Below are 17,206 nucleotides of genomic sequence, written 5' to 3'. Positions count from 1 at the left end.
TGTCAAAAGTCTGTTTACCTCGATCAGACAAATGTACAACAGCTTTAATTGCATCAATCTGACCCAGAAGAAAATTGGACAATCTAAGTTTTATTTTTATGTGAAGTTTTTTACAGAGCAATTTATTAAAATAAACACAAAAAGTGCTTCTAATTCAAGTATATTAAGATCCGTTATTTGTCGGAGTTGGTTACCCCCCTATAATGTATGTCACACCTACATGCCTACTAGCGAGATATGATACCGGTACGATATAACCAATTGGTTTTTTTTCCCTGTAGTTTCAACAAATGGTAGTCTGTTTATACACCATGTTGACAGAAACTTTATAATCATCTCCAAGTTGTCTGGATCTTGTTGCGTTTACACAAATATGATTGACAATTTTTACCACATCTTGCAACACTTCTCGCAGCCTTTGAGGTAGAGTTTTCATTGCTAAAGCAAAGCGATGATGAATCAAACAAACGAATGGATGGATACATGAGGGGCAAAAACACTTTCAAAGCTTTCAAGATATCTTCTTCCTAGCAAGTGGTTTGAAGTTCCAAAAATAAATATTGCTCCTTTATGCTGTTTCAAGAGATGTAGTGAGCGTAAACTAATAATTGGGCACAGCAAAAATCGTCGTTGAATTCATCCAATTGTAAGAAAAATAGCGGGCTGGATCTGTTTAATCTACCACTACTTGCAATAGAATATATTCACTAGGGATCCTATAAAAAAAAAGAAAAAAAAACAGTACCAACAAAACATAATACAAAAATTAAAAGTATAGGAAAAAGAATACAGTCTTCAATAAAAAATTGTTGCCACCATTTCAAAATGTCTACCGGCTCCTTACATGCTTTCGCCCTGGCATATTGTGCCACACATCTTTTCATAACTTGATATTCATCACTGCTGGAATTCCCAGCCTCAGCCCCAAAAGCCATGAGGCCAGCAATCTGGTCCATTTGAGCTGCAGGGATTTCGGTGGATGTTTGCTCCACTCTCAACAGCTCCGACTCCATAGAGGCTTTAACCTGGTAAAATACAGCATAAGATGATTCTGACATTCAAAATATCTTGCAACTTATTGTAAAATCTTTTATTTACTTGTACCACATGGCTTCTTTCAAAATAGTTTCCTTTGTTTGATGTTACACAATCACTGTCAAAGAGATAAAGGAAAACTTCTGTTTTATTGCCTGACATATGGATTGTTTTTAAGGGGACTAGTTTTTCGTGCAATCCTTTGACAATGGGAATCACATTTGCAATGGAGACATAACAACTTTTTAGCAAACAATTTCCAGATGTTTAGCCCTATCACTTAATACTTGTCTAACATAAGTTGCAAAGAACTCAATCTTTATGTAGAGTTCCACCGCGTTGCAACATCCATGACAACAAGCCCGTGTGCATGAGGTGAATTCAGTACTTTGTAAAAACTTCCTAATGCCTGACTGGATTCAGAGGACATTTTAAACTGGATATGCAAAAATAAATGTTCTTTGTTAAATTTAGGAATAATACCTATTTTTCCGATTACTGATTTTATTTGGGGAAAATTGTAAAGCCCCATTTCAAACATAGTTGCAACGTGTGTGCCGCACATCTAGAATGTTTACATGCTGCAACAATATTTGCCACAATCTGTAACGGTGAAAAAACTCCATATTCTGCTAACACTTCTTCAAATCACGAAGTAATATTTTGAGCAGTATGTGCAGCATTAACTTCTTTTGTAGCAATAACCAAATTGACCAATTGAAATGATTGCATTTTAATATTAGACCAAAGATTAGCAGTAAGAGAGATGGCTTTCGAATTCCTTTTAATAGGTAGCAAAAAGCAAAAAGAAATATAGCGAGAATTAAAACGAATTAATAATATTAAATAAAAATCTCTTCTTCACGGGTGTCGTCAGCAAGGAATGTTGATGCGTTTTCATGATAAGCGTGGCGTCTGTCTTTTATTTAGACTTGACCATTTCTTCTAGGCGTTCTTCATAAGGCCTTCTCCTTTTCTTTGGACCCAACCGTTGCGCCACCGCATCTGACAACCATACCTAAATGGGGTGTAGTTGCAGTCGATTTCTGAAAGACAAATGTTTTTATGTTTACGCTTTAGGTCTACGGTTGAAGGACCTTTGTTGGTTGTCATACTACTTTGGCTATATAAAAAGTTAGAAAAAGTACCCACCGGTGCTCTTGGTCTTTATTAAGTTCACGGGCGCTCATGGCGCAGCATTCTCCATTCCTGTTGTAGGCAAACATGGTGGTCAAGTACCATCCAACAGGGCGTTATATCTGTACAAAATCAACTTTCTAATCCACGAAAAACGCTAGGTAAACGATGAAAATACTAACTTTTCCAGCAATTTCCCAGCTTCAGCGTCTCCAAACGCGTTTCGATGCTCTTGGGGTCAAATATTTTAATAAAACAAGCAAATAGGTCGCTTTCTGAAAATCTAGCTTCTAGTGATTGGATCAGATGTGTGTGTACCCTGAAAATAAAAAAATTAGTCCGACGTTTAACCAAAGCGGAGTAGCAATTACACTAGCTATATAACGTTGACACCTTCAAATTAGCGATGCCATCTTCTGTTGATTTTGAATCTTCATTCGAGCGCATCGATCGTTCGACTGTCGGAGTTGCGAGCTTCCCTTCCTGCACTTTTTTCACCGCTTCTACAATGTGCTGGCCATTATCAGAATTGGCTCTGGGCATTATGGAATAACCTATTGAAATGGAAGATGATACACAATCGTAGCGAAAACAAACAGATATAGAAACAAGTGCCAGTAAATTACCATGCCAATTTTGCCTTGCTCTAAACGGATTACTAAATTCCCTTTAAAAAAATTTATTAATGTGGTCCAGAAGCCCAAATATGTGTATGCATTCAGAACAAGGAAATTTCTAAAGGATTGTTAGTTTGTTAAGGTGGGTTATTTGTGTGTCCGCAATCGCTGTTATCTGCTTCCATTTTTCTCCCTAGCTTCGAAACATTTAAAATAGCATCGCGGTGTAAGTGAGACCTGTACAATAAACATAAGTGTTTTCATATGTAGTATATATTTTTATTGAAACAATATCTAAACTTATCGAGTACGATAGGTAAAAATCAAATTAACTAAATGGTCCATTTGAAGCATCCTCGGTGTACGGTCATATGCATCTTTTACAGCTAATGCATGTCGGTGAGCTACGCAATGTGCTATCCAGTCAGCGCTAAAGTGTATCATCCATTAAGAGTGAATAAATAATAAACTCCGCAATGCTTAACTAACTAATGTTTTTTTTGTAACTCACTTTCAGCTTTGCCACAACCCCATTAGAACGTCCAACCATCACTGGTTAGCATAACCATATACTTTAACGGAAGCCTGTTTTCCGTATAAAACTTTTCGATCGCTGTTACAATGTCCTGTGCCGACAGCCCTTGTAGCTCGATGAGGGCTAGGAATTTGACTTTCGCAGTTTTCTAAAATTAAATTATTATTGGTTATGCAAAGAATAGTATAAAATTTAAATATACATACCTCAAACGTGTATTCAACAAGCATAATAAAATGCTTATTCTCGGATGAGTCCGTCGAGTCGTCGATAATAAGGCAGTGTAGCTTTGCTTCCCTAATTTCGTGGAGCGTTTGTTCTTCAATATGTGCGGCAAAGACTCCACGTTTTTTTCCCTGCCATAATTTTTACTTCGGTGTGATGAAGTAGCCAACTGTGATGCAACGAGCCTGCGATGCGAATAAAAATGGTTTAAAATTCAGGCTAAAACAACAGCTCAAAAACGTGATATGCAAATTTTTTGTTTTTAAATGGGCCAGCTTTTGCTGCAGTAAAAAAACATACATTTCTGATAAGACCGATACGGTTTCGTTAGTGATAATCTTCGAAGAGATCCTGGCGCGACAAAAAAATGCATCTGCAAGAAAGGAATAGCTGATGACTTTTTTAGAAAATGCCCTCCCAAAAAAAAAATAATAATTCAGGTGAGACTAACCAATCTGATTTGCGTCCGCGTTTTGCAATCTGGCGCTTTCGACTCTTGCGAAGATGTTGTATCAGGTAATGTGTTTTCCACGTTTTTTCTGTTTGCCCAGTTGTTCAACGTCCTCACTTTATACTCCTTGCAATTCCTGTACGTTCTGACATTTAAAACAAAGTAAACAACTGCTATAAATATATAAGAGTTTTCATTATTGGCATTATACCGGCAGTGTACTTCGTTGTTCACGCGTTCGTACACTTATTCTGGGTGCCTTTGGGACCACGAGGTTTTCCAGAATCCTCCCTGTGTTACCAAAATTTTTCTTGCATTATAAATAAATACATGCAAAATATATTTAGGCCTAAATAATACTAAGATAAGTTCGCGAAGAGGCCGTATCTACTCAAGCACTCATGTCTTCGTCATTCGAATCCCTTTCCGAGCTGTATGTCGCGTCTTTACTCTTAAGTTTAAAAATAAGTGTACAGCACCACTACTCAAATGCTTCGGTTTCAAATTTAAATTGTTTCAAAAATTAAATTACGGATGTACCTCCTCCACCACGTTCATCAGCTCCGGAACGTCGTCAGTGTTGCTTGACTGCATTGGGTCGTGACATGCAGCTGAATTATCTTCGAGCTCTTCCGTACTTTCGTATCCCTCAGTGCAACTTGTGATGTCTGTACAGGAAGATTGGTATTTTTATATTAAGTAAGTGATGGTATTACTTACTTGAACCGGGTTTTAATGATGGTTGTTGGTAAAAGCTGCAGCTTGGCGTAAACCGTAGCTATAAATTAAACAAATATTTAATACCTACCTATTCTGTCGAAATAAACCTTATATTGTTACCTGCCGATGAGGTGGTTGTGCCGTGTCCGTCGTAGGTTTTGAAGACCAAACATTAGGAAGTTGCAAGCGTTTTTCTGCTCGACTGGCTTTGTGTTTTTCCACATGATTTTCAATGTCCTTGCGGTGCCATCCTGATGGAAGGTGTCGGCTTTCCGTTGGCACATATTCGTGTGTTGAGCTTTTTGTCGAGTGAATCTTGACAAATAAAATGCTGTCAATTGGGATAACAATTTAAACTGTATGGATTACTTACGTGCAAGTAGCTGTATATAGGGGGATATTGAAACTTCCATGAACTCGGAAATTTCAAAATGCTCGGCTTATTTGCCTTGCTGTTGCTAAACAACTTTTCCATTGTTCCACGGATTGATGATATAACTTATCGGGTTATGAAGTCTTTGGCGAATATATGCTACCTCTAATAAATAATACAAATGGAGTGATGACTACTCGAGTTTCTTTTAGCCGATGCTTTTTTTATATTTTTATTTTTTTTATTTTAGTCGATGGTATTGTGGAGAAGGTACTGTTCAACTTCTTCAATTACTTCGTCGTCTTCATTTGGATTTGTCCGTTTATTCTGCTGCGGTGGAGAGGTGGATGATGACCTATTTCGTTTTTGATGATCACTTTTCTTTTGTCGTTAGGAGTGGACGTGGATTTCGGGTGAGTAGTTTTGGTGTTTCACCAGGTAATAGTGGGGGTAGTGGCGGCACCAAGTATTTCCTGTGTCGTTGTTTTTTTGGGGGCCGGTTGGTCTGCTAAGTCTTCGAGGGTGTTTTGGATAAGCAGTGCCTTGTTCATAGCCATAATTTGTAGTTTAGTTAATTTGGGTGTGGTGATTTCTTTGTTGGGTTTAGGTTTTTCTGGTGTTGTGTAATTTTGTGGGCCCCGTTTTCCCAACGTTGATGTTGTTGGGGAGTCAGTGTTTGTCTCTAGAGGGGGGTCTTCTTTGGAGCCCTGGGACGAGGATGAGAGGGACGGTAGGAAATCTTCCGATATGTTGATTGAAAATTCCTCGTCACTTTTTTCCTTTCCGCTAGTGGAGGGGAGGGAGTCTTTTTCATTAAGATTAGTCATGAGTTTTTGCAGGTTGTTAAAAGCTATTTCATTTTTTTTTCCATGGAGTTTTTAGATGGACCTGCGTTAGCATCAGGAATTATCAGTGGAGATGGAGGAGGATTCGTGGATTCTTCCTTCACTTTCGGTGTCTTTATCGTCCAGGATTATTAGAGGTGGGGTTGTATTTCTTTCATTCTGTTTGTTTTTAATGACTGCAAAGACGGCGACCATATTTGCGTTTGAGTTTGTTTTCATAGGGGGAAAGTCCGCCTCATTGTAAATGGGGGAGGTTGGCTTTGGCTGTTGTTTGCTTTTGGCAACGATTGGACCAGTGTCTCTTTTCGCCACAATGAATGCAGGTTGGTCTCGTGTCGTCGCCAGGTTTAATTATTCTTATTCGGTTTCCAAAGACATGAATTTCCGGTGCTAGGTTATATATGCACGAAATCCATTGCGCACGTTCGGGAAATTTCGATGCGTGCAGAAATGGATATTTTTTAATATGCCCCATTTGTATCGATTTGAGATGTCTCCCAGTTGGTCCCTTCCCGTTATTTTGGTGAGTTGTCTTGGAGGTTCCATGGCGAATATACTTTTATCAGCTAACAGTTGAAGTTTACGGTTTTGCCTTCGCTTTTGTTGCTATGTCCGATAGAGTTATTTGGAAAACGTTTTGGTTGCGGTTTATATTTCGGCATCCTTTGTCATCTGTTCTGTTATGCATGCTTTTTTCAATATTCCATTTAAAAGCAATAAAATGTTTTTATTATGGAAGTTCATTCACTACACTTCGACGAAAATTTGTCAACATAAAACAGATACAAGAGGAAGCAAGACGTGTGGAATTGTTGACTGCAGAATTTTATAAGTTTTTGCCAGGCCTATTACACGCTCGACATGAATCCTTTTTGAAGCAATACGTCGTTACCACATATTTTGATGCTAGTTGTGACTGCCCACGAAACATTGTAGGCGTGCTAAACAAACACATCATGCATGGCAAAAAGATTATGCTATCTTTTGGTTCAAACCGGGTTGCAGCTTCGTTTTGAAATGCTTCCCTTAGATATGCCAAATAAGATGCCCAGATCTTGATGATCTTTATTTTGTCAAAGCTTAATGAGGGTAAGGAAAAGTTGAAGTTCAAATTTGAAGTAGCAGGAGACCCAAAATGTTAAAAAACAGATCAAAATGTAAGTAATCATCAAACCCAGTGTAATACAGTATAGCAGAGTTGTCATTTTTAAAGACTTCAAGATTAAAATTTACTTTGTTGCACAACAGCATTGGGCCAGCTGTTTGTGTAGCAAATGTTGCATTTGTTCGGCAAATAGCAGAATCATTGGATTAAGATGTTACTTCTGTATCCATAGAACCTACACTGCAATTTCACAAGCTTCATCTGGTATCACATCACAGACAGTGCGATTTTGATTTCTTTGTCTTTTGCTTTCTTTTGAGACTGTTTCTCTGCATGAAAATAAAGAAGGTACTACATTATTTTTCAAATTCCGCTTCCTCCGTCTTCCATGTTGAGATCTTTAAGCAATAACATATTATTATGTTGGCTTAAAGTGTTCATAACAAACAATTGAAGAGCTTAAGTTTTTTTTTTTTAAGTGTCTTTAATGCTGCATTTTCTCTCTTAATTGCAATTCTCCATTTTTTACATAGCAACTTGTCTTTAGGAAAAAGATGTCCTTCATATTTTTGCAACCAGGAACACAACAGTGACAGCAGCATTCCTATAACAATATTGCAATGCTTTCACCAAAAGTTTTAGCCACTCACGTCTAAATGAAACTACTGTGCAGCTGCAGTGCTTCTTTGGGCAGAGAGAAATAAACATTATTTTATCCTGAAGTTCACACAATAATCCCGCTATTAATCCCTTACATAAAACACCAGCCAAACTCGACAAAGACTAGATTTCGCTATCGTCACCCAGTATAACAAGTGCACTTTATGACCGGAAGTTACTACCACCTAGCGAATTTTTGGTTTCGGCTAAACAACCCCATTGCAAAGTCGTCATATATGTTAGATAGATCAAAAGATTACAACAACACGCGGTAACCTTGCTACAAGAATTGCACAATTGTAATGCCATATATTTGATAAAATGATTACACTATACATATGCGGTAAAATAATCTTTTTGTTGAATTGCACAATTGTAATGTTAGATAATATGATGACACCAATACCTATTTGGTAATTAATCCTGTTACAAGAATTACACAGTATATATCAAACAACTTATTAAACACAGACCAAATGCATTCTATAAAAAATAATTAAACTTGCGACTAACGCTTGCCTGGCAGTCGCCGAAACGATGCACCATCTGCGACACAATGGACCGTTGTTGGTATTTGGCATTATGAAAGTTTTCGGCGCATGTACCGCCTAATTGATTAACTATTTCATAAATGCCTTTAAGTAGGAGGTGTTTAACCCCATATACCCGAGTATCAGTGGTAAAAGTAACAGTCATATTCTGATCTCCCACATTGAAGATTATAATCTTAGATTTTCCTTACCTGGGGTTGTGTTCCCAACCGGGGACCCCTCGGGGGTATGAGATCATCAAGGGCCACATAGCAGCTTTTTCAAACTTACAGTAGACCTACAGTTTTATTTTGGAATTGTAAATGATATTATGCCATTGCTTTGAAAAAACAAACAATTATCTGCAAATAATTGTTGTTGTTTAGTAAGAAACCTCATTGTCCATAACAATGTGTTTATTTAACTGCGCTGTCCAACTTTAAGAGATTGAGATTTGAAAGCACAAAGTTTGGAAGAAAATGCAAAGATATAGGGGGCATTCAATGTAGTCTTGCTGTAAATCTGCTACAAACAGTCTGCTATCCACCTCAATAGAACTAGAGTGTAAATCACAGTATTTGAGTCACGGAAATCTGCTATGGCCTGACAAAGGGGTGTACGTACGAGCAGCAAAAAAGGTTGGGAACCCCCTGGTTTAGACGCACTGTTATGACGTACATTTTTAAAATCTCTATAAAAAATTTTGCTAAACGCTAATTTTCCAAACCAAACGGTTTCCCATTTTTATTCTTATGGCGAACAACTACATTTCGACACATAGCCAAAATTATGAGTGGCATATTACGTCGTCTCGGATCCAAGAGGGGCTGTTGCGTTTTCGCCTTTACAATAATCTGCATAAGCACAACAAAATATTAGACATACATTTTTTTACCTCTTTTGACCAGCTTTAAAACCAATTTTTGGCAATTGGGTACTGAAGGTATTGCAAAACAGTGATTGCGTTGGCTTCAGAAGACGACGACAGGCGATCGAAATCTGTAAAATTAACAACATCTACATTTTTTTTTTGATTGCGCAAGTGCCCCAAATTTTATAAGCCACCTCACCTCGGTGTGGTATAGAAGCTCGTTACAAAAAACTTTAAACAGACGATGATTGGAGGCATTTCCTCTGATGTATTTGACTGTACTCACAGAGAAATTGATAACACATTTTTAAGTTGTTCTGGTGATATGACTTGGCTGCAAGTGCATGCCGATGTAGCAGCCAGTGTGTGACTGTGATGTTAGATACCCCATTTTTCACTAGGGCAGCGCGAAGCCTGATTTATTTCCAAGCATGGAAGAAGAAGGTGCACACCTTCGGTGCAAAGTGAAACCGCACATGTCAAAAGTCATTTTATTTTTCAAAAAGAACTCCTTGACGATCTTGTTGATTACGTCAATTGCCTTTGGTCAATGGTTCACAAAATAAAAAATCTTCCAGAACTTCTTTATCTTTCACATACCGCACAAACACTAATAACTGACTACAGCAACTGACGTCTGTTGACTCATCCAACTGTATAGACTCACTTTGATAGGACTGGATTTGATGTCGGCAATTTGTTGCATAATATCTTCGCTCATATCACGAATCCTGGAACTAATAATGTCATTTGACAATGGCACTTTTTTTTTTTTTTTTTATTTGTCTTTTTATACATAGATATCAGAATATAATATTTTTTTGTATTTATCTTTTTTCATCATCTATCTATGCCTTTTTTCTAATGAAAAAGCGAGCAAAAAAACTAAATCAAAAAATATACAAAGTGTATGTGGCATAGTGCCGTGTCATTTTGTGTTCCTAAATGAAAAACAAAAGACTTTGAAGATTGAAAAAGGAGGTTAAGAGGGATGTTCTTCTTTTTGTTTGCTTGATATTTTCTTCTACTTGGTTTATTTTGGTTGTTGGGTTCTTCTCTCTCGTCTTTGTTGTTTTTAAAATTTTTTTCACTGGTTTCTATTTTTTAATCAACAAACATGCATACAAGCAAGTAAAACTGTACCTAGTAATTAACCGCTGCTTGTTAATTAGGGCCTAATTAGTGAATTGTCTCATCAAGTCTTTCTGGGTTACTTTCTAGAGTCACTCTTTTTCCCGCCCTTTTTCTTTGTCACATTTTTGTGTGCGCTCTCTAGCGCCTCATAAAGTCTCTATTTTTTTTCTCCTTTCTGCAATCTCTCTCCACTATCGTACATGCTCTTTGGCATGTAAACAAAACATACCATGACAACGGTCAACATAAGGTACACTCTCCCAATGAATTTCTAATTGATGACTTCCTAAGCATCATACAACAATACCAACCATTAAAAAACAAAATCGACCACATCACAGGATGCCGGACAGTAAACCGTCATCAACAAATAACGCTATATGTGATGGAACCTACACACCTCCTAAACAAAATTACATTGGTACCCGTTCCTTGTGAATGGGAAATGGAACAAATTGAAGAAATTGTCAGACACAACATATGGGGATTTTTAAAAAAAAATACACCATGTACACATAGAAACATACCCCATGTGAGAAACGGATTCTACCATCATTTCATTGAGAAAATCCAAATGCAAAACATTCAAGACCAAATCGTTTACGCACTATTAAACCTGGACAAGAGAATACACGACCAAAATGCAATCGGTGCGGCCTACCCGGACATTGGGCAAACAGATGTACGCTCCAATATTCGCAGACAACACAAGCTACCACTGGGTTGTCAACTAACTCAACCTCCAGAGACTTGTCAATGTCATAAACGAACGCCAACAAAACAACCTTCCAGGACCATCGGGACTTATATCCCCTATCACAAAACAGACAAACAAAGAAAAACCTCCTCCCCCGAAGCATAATGTCGTAAGCGATACAGCCATCGACGCTGATGACGAACTAACAAATCACGAATTCTAATGTGATCTAACAAATATCGACTCCCCAGTCTTTACCTCTGGCACAAACGAAAATGCAAACCACCACACTCAACCAACACCAAACAACACCAAAAGAAGAGCAAGAAAGTAAGAAACCCAAACTGGGAGACACTAACCGAAGACTGGACTTGCCGGGGGATCCTGGTCTCCCCAGCTGACTACCCAGGGGACGCACACTCTTTTCTCAACCCGTCTCTTGGTCCTGACATAAACGCAGAATTAATTGATACCTTTGGACATCAAAATAAAAACGAAAAATAATATTTCTTTGTTACGTCACCTGTGTGACGTAATTTTTTTCTGACCTTTGAACCCAAAGGTCTCACTTAGTAAAGGACAAAACAAGTGTTTTGTCCTTTACTTTCTCTCGCCATAACACTCATATTCGCCCATCCCTAAATCCCTTCTATTCTTTCTTGTAAGCGCCACAAACCTCACTCTTTTCAATTTACATCGCCTCTCTTTCTTTCCCGGCATGTAAAACTAAGATTTCATATTGCTAATCACCACTATGGATTCTCTCTATTCTCTAACGAGGTCGATTAACGTCCAAGTTGGAGGCTATGAAGACTTTCAATTAGAAGATCTTCTTGAAATTATTACCCAAGACAACAACATATCTCTCATCTATGACCTCATAATCGGATGTCGTACTATAAACCGACATTTACACATCTATCAACTGACTTTCGTTGACCCTTTGGCCAAGACACAATTAGACACCTACCTTAAACAAAAAAACATATGCTCACACAATGGCCAACAACTAACACTATCAACAATGGAACCACCAAAACCTGCGACCAAAATTACGATAGTCCCAGTCCCATGCGAATGGGAAATAACACAATTGGACAAAATAGTACAAAAATACAAATGGGGACACTCAAAGGAATAACGGCCTGCACACACCGAAACTTTCCGACCATACGGAACGGTTTTTACCACCTGTTTGTTCATCGAAGATGTAAAACTAGAAAACATACAAAGTTGGCAACCGTCTTCGAATCATTAAACCAGGCGAAGAGAACGAAAGACCGAGATGTCACAGATGTGAACAACCTGGTGGACACTGGGCAAACCGCTGCCCACATTACTCTCGCACGATGCAACACAATCAACCAATCTCAACACGAACCTCGAAAATCCCCCCCCCCCCCCCCCACTTACAGACGAATATCATATCATGTGCACGAAATGGTCAATTTAATAAATCAAAGACAAGCCGATCTCACCAATCAGCCAGGACCATCCCGTAACTTCTTTGGACCACTCAACCTCATAACCCCAAATATGTCACCAATCCAAACGAATACCCCGCCCAAGAGAATCAACTTGTACCAATTGAAGAAAACGAATCAACCGTAACAACCGAAAAATGCTCTGACGCAGACATTTCTCCTGATAAAGAGAACGAAGCGGATAACCTACCATGCGACAACGATCAACAAAGAGAAGAAAATCAACCTCCAACCAACGACCCCCCAACTGAAGACAACACATCTACACAAACCAAAAGAGGAAGAACGGAAACACCCTCTAATAAAAACGGAAAGGCAAAATAACAAAAACCTGCGGAAAATCTTCACTATACGGGAAGTTTTTATCTGCTCCAGGAAAACAAAAGACACCAAACGACACAACATAAATTACTTACCTTTCCTTCTCCCCTTTCTCTCCCTCCTGGCCTTGACTCGGACCTAAATGAACAAATAAATATAGCATCTTTAAACATACGCGGAATACGGAAAAAATTAGACAAAATTGCAAACTATATAAAAACAAACAAACAAAACTTAACTCACCAAATACATCCGTACGTGGCAGGAACCGGCACCATTCTTTTAATAAACCCTAAAATAAAAAAACATTTTAATACGCAACACAATATAATAATACAAAACAGAATCCACTCTTTAACACTAACTACTAAAAATAATACTTCAACTATCACAATTTTTAATACCCACTTTAAATCCGGACACATACAAACTCGAACAGCACATACTTAATTTAAAAAATAAAAACAACATCATTTTAGGAGATTTTAATTTCATATATAACCAAAAAGACACCATCACTCATTTAGTAACCAGACTAAACCTAGTTGAAGCATATAGAAACCAAAACCCGAATGGCAAAGAATTCTCTTTCGTAACCGCCAAATCAGCCACAAGAATCGATAGAATATACGTAAGCGAATCAATAATAAAAAATGCAAACTACATACCCATAACTTTCTCCGATCACACAAAATCACCAAACATATCCCTACAACTAAATAAAACAAAGCGACAAGGCAATTCCTTCTGGAAATTTAATAATTCACTTTTAGAAGATAAAAAATACTGCGACTCTATACAAAACTTAATAAAAGACTTTACCTTAGAATCTACTGAAATAAATAAACTTGTGTGGTGGGAAAAACTCAAAAAAAGAATAAAAAACCACACAATAAAATACTCGAAATACAAATCAAAACGAGAAAAACAACACGAGAAAAATCTACAACACCAACTTAAGAACATCACAAACTCACTGTCATCAGACAACTTGCAATTAAATCTCGAATACAAACACATAATAAATCAAATTAATAAAATCGAAGAAAACAAATTACAGGGACAACAAGTCAGATCGCGGATCAAAAACATAGGAAATAGTGAAAATCCAAACAAAAATTTCTTCCGTATAGAGCAACAAAACCAAACGAAAACAGGAATAAACCAATTAAAAATTGAAACAAAACATGAAAAATTGAAAAAATAATACACAACTACTATACGGAATTATGGGGACAACAAAACAAAATAGATGAAATAAAACAACAACAGGTACTTAACCAATTGGGAAATCAAAGCGACTGCAATACCCCTGATAAAAATATAGTAACATCCCCTTATATACAAAAAGTAGAAATAATTTCGGCCATTAAATCTCTAAACAACAACTCGTCCCCCAGCTCTGACGGGCTTACAAGCGAATTTTATAAAAAAATTTATAAAACCATAATTAACGACCTATTCGAACTCTACGTAAACATTTTTCTCCAAAACGAAATGACGGATAATATGAAATTAGCTATAACTAAACTTATACCTAAAAAAGGCGATTTAAATAACATTAAAAACTGGCGACCCATTTCTCTCCTTAATACAGATTACAAAATACTAAGCAAAATTATTACAAATAAATTGCGGCCCCAAATTGACCAATCCCAAAAATGCGGCCTAAAATCAAGACAAATGCAAGAAATGCATTATAATAATAACTCGGCAATTGAATATAGTAAGGAAAAACACGCAAACTTGGCACTAATAATAACAGATTTTGAAAAAGCTTTCGACAAAGCAGATCATTAACTAATCCAAAAAATTCTCACCAAATTTCAGGTTGATGAGAATACTATAAAATGGGTCTCTATCTTATATAACAATATAATAAGTAAAATTAAAATTAACGGTAAAAACTCACCCGAAATTAAAATCCAACGAGGAGTCCGTCCGTCAGGGCTGTGTTCACTTTCTATGATTCTCTACATATTTGCATCCAATTCTGAAATAAAAGGGACAAAATTAGGAAATAACACAATCAAATTACAACAATATGCGGACGACAACACTTTTTTTATCTCGGACCAAAATTCAATACAACAACTTTTTAAGGAACTAGATACGTACGAAAAAATCAGAAGACAAACACTCAACAAAAACAAAACCAAAATACTAACACTTGCCCAAAATTTTAAATCGCTTTTATTTCCCAAATATAACTCACATATTTCGGACCAAATCAAAATACTAGGAATAAAATACAACGAATCCAACGCTAACAAACAATTAAATTGGAACGCGGTCAAATTATTGGGTAATCGAAAAATACAAAAACTTAAATTTAACAATGATAGGAAAAATCAACATAATTAATTCACTTATAATATCCAAAATAATACATATATCCAGAATCATCATTCCTGAAAAAACAATCATCAAAGAATTTGAAAAACTAATCTACAAATTCCTATGGCACCCCCAACTTCTAGAACCCATAAGCAGGAGAAAATTAGAAACCGATTTAAATAAAGGAGGACTTAAAATGATAAATCTACAAAACAAAATCACAGCTGCACAACTCGAAAGAATTCGATATATAATAACCATAGAAACTCCGAACCAAATTTTTCACGACTAATTGCCTTTAAAATTAGAAAGATAAACCCAAAAATATTCAATAATAATTACCCAAAACGACCCGTCCGAATGTGACGTCCAAAATTTAGGACTGTCACGCATAGGCTTACAAGTTAGCAAACCTAGGCTTTTGCCTTTGTCGTAGGTGACGTCATCGGGCACGATGAGTCAGAAATTCACAACTGTCCTCTAAACTGCACAAACTGTGGTTTTCAGTGTTATATTATGGCGATGAAGGTGAAAGAACGGTGCACGAATTCGGCAACGGATAAACAAATACAGTTCGTATCCAAAGAGGGTTCATTCCAAATCATGACATTGAAAGGCGTTTACATCATACAGAACATGTTGGGATTATACTGTAGAGGACACATTGAGATTTCTGAAGTTCACAGTACCTAGGTGTTTAGCATTACGGTGTTGGTTTAATCGTCTAAACATTTAAAGAATAACAACAAACAAAATGTTACCAAAACACTTTACATAACTAGACATTAACTAAATTGCAATTATCTTACATTAAACTAGCATATAAACAACTAAACTTAGCCGATTCCAACAGATAACTGCCATACGAAGCTGCAACAGAAAGTGAACAAAGACTGCACTAAAAAGGGGTGCGAAAACAAAGCCGAAATACACAAAGGAATCATACCGTAACGCATGGTTGCACTTGACAGAGAAGCATAGAAAACTTATATAAATATTGTTATTTTGTCAGTAACATTCCGGCCCCAAAAATGTCAGAAAGCATGGAGAACATTTTTCAAAACAAAGGCGGACAAAAGAGCACAACTTTTTTGTTTGAAAGAAACAGCTGGGAAGCCAAAATTCGATTACAAGTTTCTCAATAAAACTAACAATGAACATTGCAATCTTGGACTGAAAAAGAAACAAGGGCACAAATGTTATACAACAAGACACTGACAGGAGTTTCATAAAATGCACAGTTCAAATGCTTCATATCAAACTACAAATTTGCACCAATATTTGTTCTAGGAGGTAAACAGCAATGACAAGTTTAGGCAAGGCAATTTGAAGATGACAAAATGGCATGTAAAGGCTAGAATAAAGCACGTTCAAAATAAATGAAAACATACATTAGGACCACCAAAATGAAGAAAATTAGGAGGTAAAGGTAAGCATAAAGGACTAGTAAGAATCCATTTTCACAATACTTGAAATGTTGATAGAAACACACAGTAGGCTATCTTAAGCAACTCCATAATACTTGATAATGAACATTCAGGCAACACAATGGGTAGTGGGCAGCAATATGAAATATGAAAGGTATTCGGAATGTTGGCATTTAAAAAATAACACAACTTCACAACACAGGCATGTAAAGTAAAAAGTACAGCAAGATGAAGGTTCACATAGGTAGCAACAGGTTTGCAAAAATGACATATGTAGAGGGATATGATAATGAAATGAAAAGAATGAGCAGCTTACAAATAGAAACAGCATGCAACGAAAGTAAAAACTTAGCCACGTTCCAGCAAGCACAGCCTTCGAATGTCCCTTTGAGACATGTGTTCGGACTCGAACCCTCCGTACAACTCCATCCTGATCAGGAATGACCTCCTTAAACCATCCTATGGGCGCCATGCTCTTCTCTTTGTGTTAGTATTAATTACCAACACAACATCTCCGACTTTGAAGTTGTTCATCGGTTCCAACCACCTTTTTTGCAAAAGTGGCAAATATTCCTTTAACCAGCTTTTCCAAAACTGGTCACTAAGCCATCGTACACGCCAGAATTTCTTGTCATCATCTGTCTTGTGTGCTTTCTTTCTTTCATGTAACTCGTGGTCAGCTTGAATGAAGTTTCTTTTGTT

The sequence above is a fragment of the Ascidiella aspersa genome, chromosome 7, assembly GCF_963924565.1.
Source record: "Ascidiella aspersa chromosome 7, kaAscAspe10.2, whole genome shotgun sequence".
Taxonomy (NCBI): Eukaryota; Metazoa; Chordata; class Ascidiacea; order Phlebobranchia; family Ascidiidae; genus Ascidiella; species Ascidiella aspersa.
The sequence above is the reverse complement of the archived record's forward strand: the minus strand, read 5'-3'. Positions refer to the sequence as shown.